This window comes from Macaca fascicularis, chromosome 17 (assembly GCF_037993035.2).
Source record: "Macaca fascicularis isolate 582-1 chromosome 17, T2T-MFA8v1.1".
NCBI classification, from domain to species: Eukaryota; Metazoa; Chordata; class Mammalia; order Primates; family Cercopithecidae; genus Macaca; species Macaca fascicularis.
Window position 1 is genome coordinate 82,578,250 of NC_088391.1, and position 12,090 is coordinate 82,590,339.

The 12,090-nt window shown below is 34.9% G+C and overlaps 1 protein-coding gene across 3 annotated transcripts in view; it reads left to right on the top strand.

The window, feature by feature from the left end:
* The window catches only part of GPC5 (glypican 5), a 1,453,194-nt gene that overhangs the window by 213,673 nt on the left and 1,227,431 nt on the right, over window positions 1-12,090 (top strand). Inside the window, exon 3 of one of the 3 annotated variants that reach the window (XR_012426454.1) lies at window positions 10,351-10,828. The exons of the other annotated variants lie outside the window; for them this stretch is intronic. The gene's annotated coding sequence lies outside the window, so the exon portion shown is untranslated. Of the gene's footprint in view, window positions 1-10,350; window positions 10,829-12,090 lie in introns of those variants that run through there. 3 annotated transcript variants of the gene reach the window in all.

A 12,090-nucleotide genomic window follows, 5' to 3' on the forward strand; every position in this document is an offset into this window, starting at 1 on the left:
GGGGAGCAGATAGCAGATGCTCTAAATGTCTAATCTAGGCAAGACTGCATGGGACGTAAGAGTATTATAAAGGTTTTATCTTATGATGATGGGATTTAGGAAGGAGGCAGGGAATATATTGTTCTAAGAGATAAGAAGAATCACACATTTTAATAATTGAGAAATATTTAATTACAAGTGGTAGTAAAGGGAGAATAAAACAGAATGAAAAAGTAGAGTGGAATTTCCATATCAACAAAAAGCAAGCAAATGAGCAAGAAAGAGTGAATGATTAGCAGTTTGACCAGATCAGCAAAACACTGGAACAGGAATAAAAAGAATGTAAGTTTCAAAAGGATACATAAACCAACTGAATAAAAAGAGTTCTACCAATTGTTATACTAAATGTAAACAGGCTGAATTCAGTAATGTATGGAGAGCTAGACTGTCAAAAATCTACCCCTCCTGTATTCTATTTATGGGAAGCCCAAGAGTAGTGATGTTATCAGACAAAATGGTCAAAAGCACTTACCAACATGTAGAGAGACATTGTGTAATAACAAAATACCTACTTTTCAAGGAAAATATAGTAGCACAAGTGTGAATACACTAAACAGCATAGCTGCCAAAAACACACTGAAAGAACTATTAAACCTCCAAGGACAACTTGATACAAAATATAGTTATAGTGGGAGGCATTCATATGTTTATTTTGAAATCGGATCTAATAGAAGAAATAATTGAAGACATAGAAGATTCAGATTATATCAATGAACGTCATATAAAATCTATGTATAGAAATTTATACATTAAAATGGAACATATTTTATATATCTATAAAAATTAATAACCATATGCTTGACTATAGGAACACTAGTAAAAATAGAAATTTTACAATTTACAAGTTACATTTTTTATCATAATAAAATAAAGTTAGTAATAAATGAGGTGACCTAACCTCCTCAACTATTGGAAATTAAAAACCACACTAAGTTAATTATGGATCAAAACAGAAATGCTAAATTACTAGCTATTTTTAGAAACAGGTATTATAAATTACAAACTACTGTGAATACATTTGTGAAGGAGAATACTTTATATAACCAAATAAGCTCAATAAAAGCTCTACTCTGAGGAGCAATTTCAGTCAATGACCCAAGAAGGGAATTTTCTTCTTTTTTAAAAAAAAATTAGAAGAAAAGCAACAACAACAACAAAAGAAGTAAAGAGAAACACTGACCTCAATTCATGCAATAAAAGTGAAATAGAAAGGATTGAAAAAGTAAAACTATTTTTCTTTGTGTTCAAGAAAATCAATAAAAACCCTGTTGAAGCAAAGAAAAAAGACTATACATGCTTAGGAATAAGAAAGGTCGTAAAACTACATTGGTCAAAGAGATTGATGACATAAGGAAATACTACATGCAACATAAAATAAAATCAATAACACTCCTAGAAGAAGATTTAGGCTACTATATATGCGTAGCCTAGGAGTTAAGAAGGCCTGATTAATCAAGACAGGAAATTTGGAAGATGATAAAGAAAAGCTAGACATATTTTAATGTAAAATAATTAACATTGTTTTACAAAAATATTGTAAATGAAGTCACAGGAAGAATGATGGATTTGTATAACTTTTATCTTTCTTTATTGAGCATGGAGAAAGCATGGAAGGTTACATGTCCTAGGCTATTATGTCTAGTCATTTAGTCATGGGGAAAATGTGTTTGAGTGGAGAGGGTGGAAGAAGATAGATGGCTAGAGAAAAATGAAATAAACAGACTTAATACCTAAAGGCTATGGGTATAATTTAAAATGTACACAGCCTTCACAATAAAGTCCTTGAAACAAGCAAGTGCCTTATCTGGTAGAACAAACCTAGTGTGAGAAAGACTTCTAAAGTATCTAACACTTAACAGAACTATGTCTTTAACCACGTTGTTTAGGGAGAATGAATTGGAGAACCTTATGAAAACCCACTGTACATCCTTTATATATAAATATAACACATAGAGTTTTCATCGAAAATAGCAACATATTGATCAGTTCAGAAAAAGTGCCTTATGTAGCATGTGAACTTAAATATTTGTTTTCCTCACCTTCAAACCTCAATTTTACTCTCATGAATCTATTATCCAATTTTAAGCAGATATTTAGTCTTTTAATTTCACTTATGGCATATTTTTGAAGTGATAATGGCCTCATTAACTGCTTAAGGCCCTACTGATAACAAACAGAATGTATTTTACTCTAAAACAGTATCTGATTTTCTAAGAAGCAATAACTGATTTCCTAAGAAAGATTATTATGATGACTGTTTTCCTTATTTACCTAAAATCTTAGAATAGAAAAAAGCTCTAACTTGTCTTTGTGAAAAGGAGTCTGTTGAAATTCTATACTTCAAGGTTACTAGCATGGAGAGACATTTGTTACACTGAACACAAATCAATATCATATATCAGCTTGACATATAAAGTCAATAACATATTTCTAAAATAGAGGCATTATTTATTAGTAGAAGCACAGAAAACCTGGCCTGGTCCTTGCTCAGGCATGTACTGACCATGGGAGTCTAGGACATGATATGGAATTTCTCTGGATCTCACTTTACAACAATATTATTATCCGGGTCTACCTGCCTGGAGGGTTTCTTCTGAAGGTCAAATGGCTACCTTGTATAAAAGGTCTTTGTAACAAGCAAGAACTCTCTATGCATGCTGGAAGATATATTATGGGAGCCCCATGTTCCTCTGAAGTCCTGCCTTTTGCCCTGTCCAGTCGCTCTGGTGGTCAGTATCACATGAGATTACATTCTAAAATAATGTTTTTAGACATTGTGATGGAGGAGCTTTTCTCTTTGAGGAAGAATTTGCTTAAATTTTTCTATTACACCTTAGATTGTACTTGACACTCTCCAGACATATCTATTAGGAATAGGAAAGGATTTCTCAGTAGTACAACTCTGAATCTCTATAGGTGGTGTTTGAATAATAATAAAAAGGATTATTTGATTCTTGTCCTTGGCCTGAAAAAAATGACACATTAGGGAGATGTCTATTCAGGTTGAATATTGAAACAGGTACTTAAAATATAAAATAAAGTTTGTCTACTTGGACTCATTTAAGTTTTGTAAAATGTGATTTAATAAAATGACCAAGGACACCATTTTCCTGTAGCATTTTGATGCCTGTAGCCTTCTGGAGGAGATGATGTAAGACTGTAATAAAATATTATGTTCCTCCTAATAGTATTCTTTGGTATCAATGTATTACATAATTCTAAGTAATTAGAACAAGTAGACGTTTACCACTATTAGGGAAATTCAGTTTATCTCTATATAAGGGAAACTACTTGTTCCCAACACATTATGTCTTTGGACTCTTTTATTAAGTATAATTTACAAAATTTTAATCCAAATAAAATCAATTTATATGTTTTTCTATAATCTGCAAGAGACCATATTAATAGATAGGGCAGCTTTATTTTGATGCATGAAGTTAACTATTTACTTTGGTGTATGTATTAATGTTACCTTACAGTTTCTACAACTATATGTCAGCATTCTGAACTTTGCCATAACATGATCTGATTATATAATGTAGGTTATTAATATTTTTTAGCCTATTTAAGTGCTTTGTCCTAGTTATAACTTTTTTTTCCCATTGGGTCATCACAATAGTTTATAATAATCATTATTAATGTTTTACTACTAATAATAAATGAAAGAATGACATTAAATGCAATTATAATTAGTTTCAAATGAAGAGCAGTGTAGACTATTTCAAGTGTCATAATTTGTGTGTTATTTCAGGTAGCTCATACCTATCATGTAGCTATGTTTAACAATATCTACCTATCATTTGTATCTATCTATCCATCTATCTATCTGTCATCTATCAATCATTTATCAGTTGAAGTAAAATAGTAAGTAATTTTAATTCGAAAATAGCATGGTATGTGAAACAATACAGGCTTTGAATTCAGACAGGACTTGGTATCAGCCCCAGCTCTACCTCTTTGCAGTTTTATAACTTTTAAGCAGCTGAATTTCTCTGTCTCGGTTGCTTTATCAATAAGTATCAATAAGATAATAGCTAAGCCCATTTCTTTTCATTTCTGTGGGTAGTATTGTCTTCTCAGTGCTTGTCGAATGTGAATGTGCATATTAGTTCCATGGGGATCTTGTTCTAATGCAGATTCTGATTCAGGAGGTCTGAGAAGGGAGCTCAAGATTCTACATTTCTAATAAGCAGCTAGTCCACCTGACACAGTTTAAGTAGCAGTGTTGAAATAGACACTGGGATGTGGAGGGTTAGATGATGGGCCCAAGTGCATTTCTAGCATCTAAAGTGGAGATAATGACGTATCTTTTGGAGAGTTATTGTGGCAGTTAAAGATAATAGATATGTAAGATGACTTCCCTGGCTTCTGCCACATGGAAGGAGCTCAGGGAGCATCATGATTGTGACTATCTTCTTAGGTATTATCTATATGCTAATCAATTATTTCTGGTTAGCACCGAAGCAGGTCCTAGCTGGGAGTACGACAGGAATTATTTTGTCCAGCCACACTTTGTTTATAGAAGAGAAAACTTAGACTTCCAGAAGGCAAGTTTCCAAAAGACTTGACACTCTTTCAATCCCGTTATTGTACTTTCCTTCTCAAGAAGTTGAATGAATTTGAGATCTGAAATACACAGAAATAATTATTTAAATTTATTTTTTCAGGCTGGGCATGATGGCTCATGCCTGTAATCCCAGCACTTTGGGATGCCAAGGTGGGCGGATCATCTGAGGTCAGGAGTTCAAGACCAGCTTGGCCAACATGGTAAAACCCCGTCTCTACTTAAAGTACAAAAATTAGCTGGGCATGGTGGTGCACACCTGTAACCCAAGGCACTTGGGAGGCTGAGACAGGATAATCGCTTGAACCCAGGAGGCAGAGGTTGCAGTGAGCTGAGATTGCTCCATTACACTCCAGCCTGGGTGACAAGAGCAAACTACATCTCAAATATATATAGGTATATATTTTTTTTTTCAAAGAGGACTATGATTTAAAAGGCATTTCAACATATAAGAGGACATTCCTACAAAGTTGTAAAATGTCAGTAAGAATGTGGACCTTTTGGGGTTATGATTATTTACTGTTTTGAATCATTCTTTTTGCCACTAAAGGTGGGAAAATGGTACATTAATGAAAAATGACTTTGAACACTGTAATATGTATTCAAGAAAATCCTGTGCAGTGAACCAGATAAGCTAGGGCCATTCCTACACCACATTGTAAAGGTTAGGATGTGTGTTTTTAGCACCTCACCTTTCCCTTTCTGTGACCTTTTCCAATGATCATCTTTATCGCCAGGCACAGAATTTTCTCTCACCTACTGTGTTTTTCCTCTCTAGGGAGACATTGAGCTGGTATACTCATTCGTGCTTCAGAAATCAAAGAATGACTCCTTGTAGCTATATTTCTATTAATAACCACAAACACACTTCATAGATTAGGGGCTGTATTAAAATTCATTTGTTAGGATCTTCTTGGTTTCTTTCAAATAATATTATTAAAACTCTAACTGCTATGCCTCTTTGGAAGACTAGCTTCTATTGAGATATTAAGATAACAGTAAAGGGCAGCTGCTGAATGATTTTTTTTTTCAGGTAACATTTCATAGGATGTTTAGATTTTGAATATTGGGTATTGGCTTCTTTATTATTTATAGATGATTGGAGAACAGAATCAGGGCTCCACGGGCTTGATAAATGATGCCGTCTTATTTTTCCCTCCCCATTCTACTCAGGTGTAGAAGCAGTTCAGAGAGAGAGATAGACATAAATCAGGACAGATATAGAAAATTTTATCTTATCACAGATACAGATGAATTTAGGAAATTTAGATTTTTTAGCTAGGTGGATTTGCTAGCAGTCTGCCCGTAAAGTTGGGAGATTCAGCCCAGTGAATTGGAGAGACCCAGTTACAGTCAACGGCATCTCTGCACAATATCATATCTCCCCAAAGAGGGCCTGTCCTCAAATTACAGAGTGGAGAAGCCTCTTTGGGCAGGCTGGCTGCCATAAAATAGCAGAAGAAGGATAGAGCCAGGGTACCCATGCTGAGTACCTGCTCCTAAGTTTACCAATCAGAAAATTCACACCTTTTCTTCTGGGGAAAATGTGGGAGGAGGAAAGAAAAGGGTCAAGAAGTTTTTTTTTTTTTTTTTTTTTTTAAAATGAATGTCCCTTAACAATAAGAGATATGTGTTCTTCCCTGACATTTTGCAGCTTTATTCTCTTAATCCAGTTAACTTTACAATGGGTCCAACATCTGTTTTTCAAAAGGTTACATCTTTTTGTCCCTCTCTGCCTGATTCTTCGGTCTAACTCATTTAGTTCTGAACCTGGGCAGGAAACAGGAGACCTGTTTATTGGAATCGCTGAAATTCATTATCCTGTGCATTGGGCCAGAAAACTTAAGCAAGACACAGAGTGGAATTTAGGGATGAATATACTAGCATAGCCAGAATGGGTAATTAAGGTCTTAGGTATTGGCAAAAGTACCACTTTGGTTTTTGGTTTACATTACACAGATTTTTAAATTTTTGTGATTGTTTTTTAACTGACGGGGCCTGGCCAGGTATCTTCATACCTTAGGTTTAACGAGCATGGACCTTGATGCTATGCTTTAGGAAGTCTTTGACCAAACATGTATGACTGTTTTTGTACTGGAAGATATACAGAATATGTCTTTGAAAATCACTAGCCATTTGGAAGCCAGAGCATGTGGGCTGCTGGCGAACTGAACTACATAGGGAGGCAGAACCTACATGTACTGAAGGAACAGACATGCTTTAAAACACTATAAAATAAGTGTTTCAGACCTCAAAACAAATAGTGCTTTGGGTAAAAAAAAATCTCAAGATAGCTGAGCACTACATGTGCCAGAGAGCACCATTGTCAGCTGCAACTCTTTTAAAACTGTTTGTGGGTAGGCAACACTCAAAGGGAGGCTTTATCTCCCTTTCTTTGAAAGTAAGGCAAAGTGAGTGAACTGGCAATTAAAAGCCTCTGTGTCTGTTTGTAGAAATGAGTTGTTTATGGATTCAAGGAGGAGCCAAGAGTTTGGGAAATACTCTTCAGTCTTACTAGTAGGAGAAATAGTAAAAGAATAAGACCAAATGCAGGAAGACAGGCTGAGTAAGCCGAAGGAAGAAGTATTATGAAGAACTTGACAACTTAGAGAACCACCTGGAGAGATAGGAAAGGGAGTTGAGATGGTGAAGAAAGGCAAAGGAAGTTCAACCAAGGTCTTAAAAGTTCATACTGTAGATATTAGAAAATGAGGCTCTGTTCTTACTGTATCAGAAGCAATAGCTAGAAATAGTAAAGTCTAGGGGAGGTAAAACCTCAGAAAACCAACTGGTACAATTGATCTAAATGGGTCCAGGAAACTGTGGAGAGATGCCCTTTTAAAACTGAAGCCTGAAAGATTACAGTAGGTCCCTTGAGATTGAGTTGGCTATATTAAGTACAAAAACTCTGGACATGTTTAAGATGTGAAAATGATATCATAGTAAAATGATCATAGAATCATTAGATGATTAGTGTGCAAGATGACACGTTTACCGTGAGTCATCATACAGGAATTGCCTGTGTCCTAAGGGAATACGCCCAAGAGATTTATGGAATTGGGAATCTAAGGGAAGGGACATGAGCAAGAAAGATAAGGCTTAGTAGGGAGGATCCAGGTAACATAGTGATAGTTTGAGTCTAAGATTGGTTTATCTATTCATCCATTATTTTTGGTATTCTGAATATGTATTTATTTCATCTCATATGGAAGATGAAAACAGGAGGATTATATTAGAAAATAAAATATCTGGGCCAAAACACAAAGGAAAATATAATGGAAAGAAGGCACTTGAACACAGCAAGCAGCACTGCCTTACCTGTGTTAGAGAAGGAAACGTGGAACCTCAAAGCGAAGTCAGTCATTTTAAACTTACCTGAGACTCTCGAGAGAAGTACAAAACAGTAGAGAGAAAAGATATATTAGAGTCATGGTCCACAGTGCAGGAAAACATGTAGCAAAAAAGAAATGCTGCCTAACTTCTAAAACAATCAAAAGCTGTTAAAGGGTCATCTGAAGATCCCGACTCAGGTCTTTGTCCTCCCTAATTCCCCAGGGTAACAGAATTTAGAAAGATTATCTGCATCTTCTGCCGAGGTAGTTCAGCCGAAACCTGTGTTGGAATAGGCCAAAGAGGACAGGTTTCTTAGGGGTTACCAGTTTTCTGGTGAGAGTTAGTTATCACAGCCCCCATGGCCTAGAGTGGAGCATACCCTCAACTAAACCTGAAGATGCTAGAAATATGGGGCTCAAATGAAAATGAGCATCAAGAAGTTTTGATTATGCAGACATGAAAACAAAGATGCTACAAATTAGACTTGATGACTGGATTTGCTGTCATTCTGTATTTCTAAATTTGTAGGAAAACAAGAATACCATTCTGAGAGAAGACAGTGGACATAGATGAATTTCCTCCTTCAGTGTTGCAAATGCTAAGGGCCCACGGTACCCTCTTGGTGCAAAATTGCTCTTGATTTTCAGTTCCCAGTGTACATCCTCTGGACATCTGACATAGATGGATGTCATACTGGTGAAGCTGAGAATGGATTCCTTATTCCTCAGATGTCACTGGGTGTTGTTACAGTCTTTGGTAGTGGTTAAGTACTGGGTTCTAGGAATGCCATTTTTCCTGGAACAACTACCCTAATGGCTAGAGATTGCATACATTTCTAAATTTTGTAGTATGGAGTCACTGTCATAATAGTCTTGCATGTTCTATTCACTCTATCAACTCTTCAATGGTGAGAAACATATGTCATTTTGATGTCAAAATAATTTTAAATTGAAGATGGTTCCTGTGGAAGACAACTCAGGTTGGAGTGTCTGAAAAAAATCCAGTTTAACCTAGGGATTGAGTGCTCCTCTGGTTGACATCATGAAGAATAAGAAACTGAAGAAGTTTAACTGATATTTGGACTTCTAATTTACCTTGTTTGAAATGTCAACATCAACTCTTGTTGTAAATGAGTATGTCTGGGGACTTTCAGAGCAAAGGATCTTCCTTTCCTTGGATCTTCCTTTCCTTCCTTTCCTTGGGCTACATGTAACCATGAGGAATGAAATCTACTGGAGTAAGAATTTGAGTCTCTCCACTCTCTGCCTTACTCTTTACTCTCAGAAGAGGGTAATGACTTCTGTGATGGGTGGTTTTGGAAAAGGAGTTGAGCATCCTTAGCTCAACAGACTCATACTCAAGTAAATTAGGCAGATACAATTAGCAAGTTGATTTAGCTGAAAACCTAATCCTTAAACACCAATATTGCTTTTATGAATAATAAGACACACATTTGCTCTCCATCTGCCTGACTCCTAAGATTATCTCTCAGTTGGTGTCAAGCTTGGGTAGGGAATGAGGACATCATTTATTGACTTCCTCAAACTTCATCTTTGAGAATCCTGATAATTCTTGATAGTGTGGATTATTTTGTTAATATTTATAAAAGTAAAAATTCTTATTGTTCAATAATCTTTTTCTAAAATTGCTAAGGTTGATTAGGCATAAGACACTTCAGTAAATATAAAGTTTGTTGGGAATTAAGTGGAAAAAGAAAAATATAGAATCAAGATTTTGAATGACAGCTGGTCTTTGAAGTTGTCTATTCCTACCTAATCTTTTTATGGGGGAGTAGGGGATGGTTAAATAAGCTAAGACTGAGAAAAGATATTAGCTTAGGTCACACAGTTGATTTGTGAAAGAACAGTTTCTTTCTTTTCTATAACCTTGATATAAGTTGAGTTTATACTTGTTGAATTAGAACAAAAATAAATGATGACCAAAGTCCCCTAAATCTAGGAACTGCTTTTAAAACAAATCACCTAATTTAGCTCACTCTTCTGATCAAGTACGTTCTATTATTTATGGTACCCTGTTTATACTTTTGAGGGCAATAATTTTTTTCCTACCATCTTTATTTCATTTGATAAATACTGATGTCTTTCTGTGTTTCTACTGGAGCTTGAAATTAATATAGTTTTATATACCAGTATTACCAATTATGTGAGCATCGTGATGGCTATAGGGCTTAACTAATGTTGAAAAGTGGCATAGAAGTAGATTACATTGTTAAGAAAAGTGTTTCATTTAATAAATACATATGATTAAGCTGAAGAGACAGAGAATAATTTATTCACAACAACATTCTTGCCACTGTTGCATTCTGGGGTTGCCAACATTTGTTTCCCGAGTTTTAACAACTTACACACCTTAACTCTTGGTTCTCCCTCATTTTGTCATTTTGTGTGTTGCAGAATGTATAATTTAATCCCTGTATGTGCACAGGATGCTATGCCCTGAAGTCAGAATTTTGCAGTAGAAGAAGACTTGAGAATTGAATGGAAGTTTCATGTATTGAGACAGAGGGAAGTGATTTGGCCAGATTTGCATCCCCATTAAGTAGAGAACCCAGACTAAAGCCTCAAACCTTAATTTCTATTTTAGCGTTCCGTCAAGTATTTTGGTGAGTGTATTTTCCAGAAAACGCCCTTTTATTTTGTATGTAAGCCTAATATAAACTCATGTAAAAGTTTCCAGTAACAGAAAAGTATGAAAATGAAAATTCAAATTGGATATAATTCTTCAATTCATATGTAACATGCATTAACCTTTGGTGTATATTTCTCCAGATAGCTCTTTCTGCTCGTTTACACCTACTATCCTGGAGATATTTTTCAAATTAATGTAAATACCCATGTACAACTATGTGAAATATGAATGTGATGGTTCATTTTATGGATACAGTATATTATTTTTAAACATCCTCCTGTTGGTGGGCATGTTTTCATCATCAGCATTTTCCTTTATGCTATCTGGTTATTCTAGCAATTAAAATACTAATGAATATTTTGCTTTAATGTCTTTATTATTACATTATGTTACACTGATATCTTTAAATTACCTGAATGTATTGTAGTGAAGGCTGTGGGGTAGAGTTTCAGCTTTTTATTTTCCAAGAAGACAATTAGTTTCCCACTGCTACTTCCTGAATTGCCTATCTTTTTTCTCCCCACTGATACACTGAAGCAAGGTATTCAGAGGTTTACACTTGCAGATAAACTTTAGAATTATATTGTCAATTTCATATTTTTCACCCCCTTGGGATTTTATTGAATTTATAGATTTCATTTAGGGAGGAAACCGACATCTTTATAATGTAGAATCTTCCTATTCAAGAAGAAGATGATATCTCTACATTTATGTGAGTCTTCTTTTATCTCCCTCAGTAGTTTTATGGTTTTTTTCATTATAGTTTCTGCACATTCTTATTGCTTATTTTCTGTTTTGGTGGTTGCCGTTGGACCTATACAATTTATTTCTATTTTATTTAACAGTGTTAGATATTCTGTATAGTTTTGTAGTATTTGGGATTTTCAAGTTATATGATACATCAGAAATCATTTTTCCAATCTTTCCAATATTTATACTTCAATTTTATTGTTTAAAAAATTGCATTGTGAATGATAGCACCATTTACATGTATCTTTTACCTTCTTTCTGATTTTAATGAAATGGCACAGATATGTTGTTTTATCCTTTAGCATCATGACTGTGTCAAGAATATGTAGAATTAAGTCTATGATTTATAATCTATATAATATGGAAATCCCATTTTCATTAAAAACATTTATAGTGTCTATACATTATATACATTTTATATACATTGTGTATATACACGTGTGTGCAGTGTGTGTGTATCTGTGTGTATCTCCTTTTAAAACAAAATCAAATTGCCATACAATAAGTCTTTTTGTCCTGTGATTACAGTAGACTTATAGTGGCATTTTATAGCCACGGATATAACATGGATAAATAAGAAGAATTTAACGTAAAATGATCTGCCTCACTGTACCAAGTACATCTCCCAGTGGCATGTTTTCCTGCTAAGATTCTGACTGAAAAGATTTCTGCTTCCAGGACTGAGTGCAGTGGCTCTTGCCTGTAATCCTAGTGCTTTGGGAGACTGAGGTAGGAGGATTGCTTGAGGTCAGCAG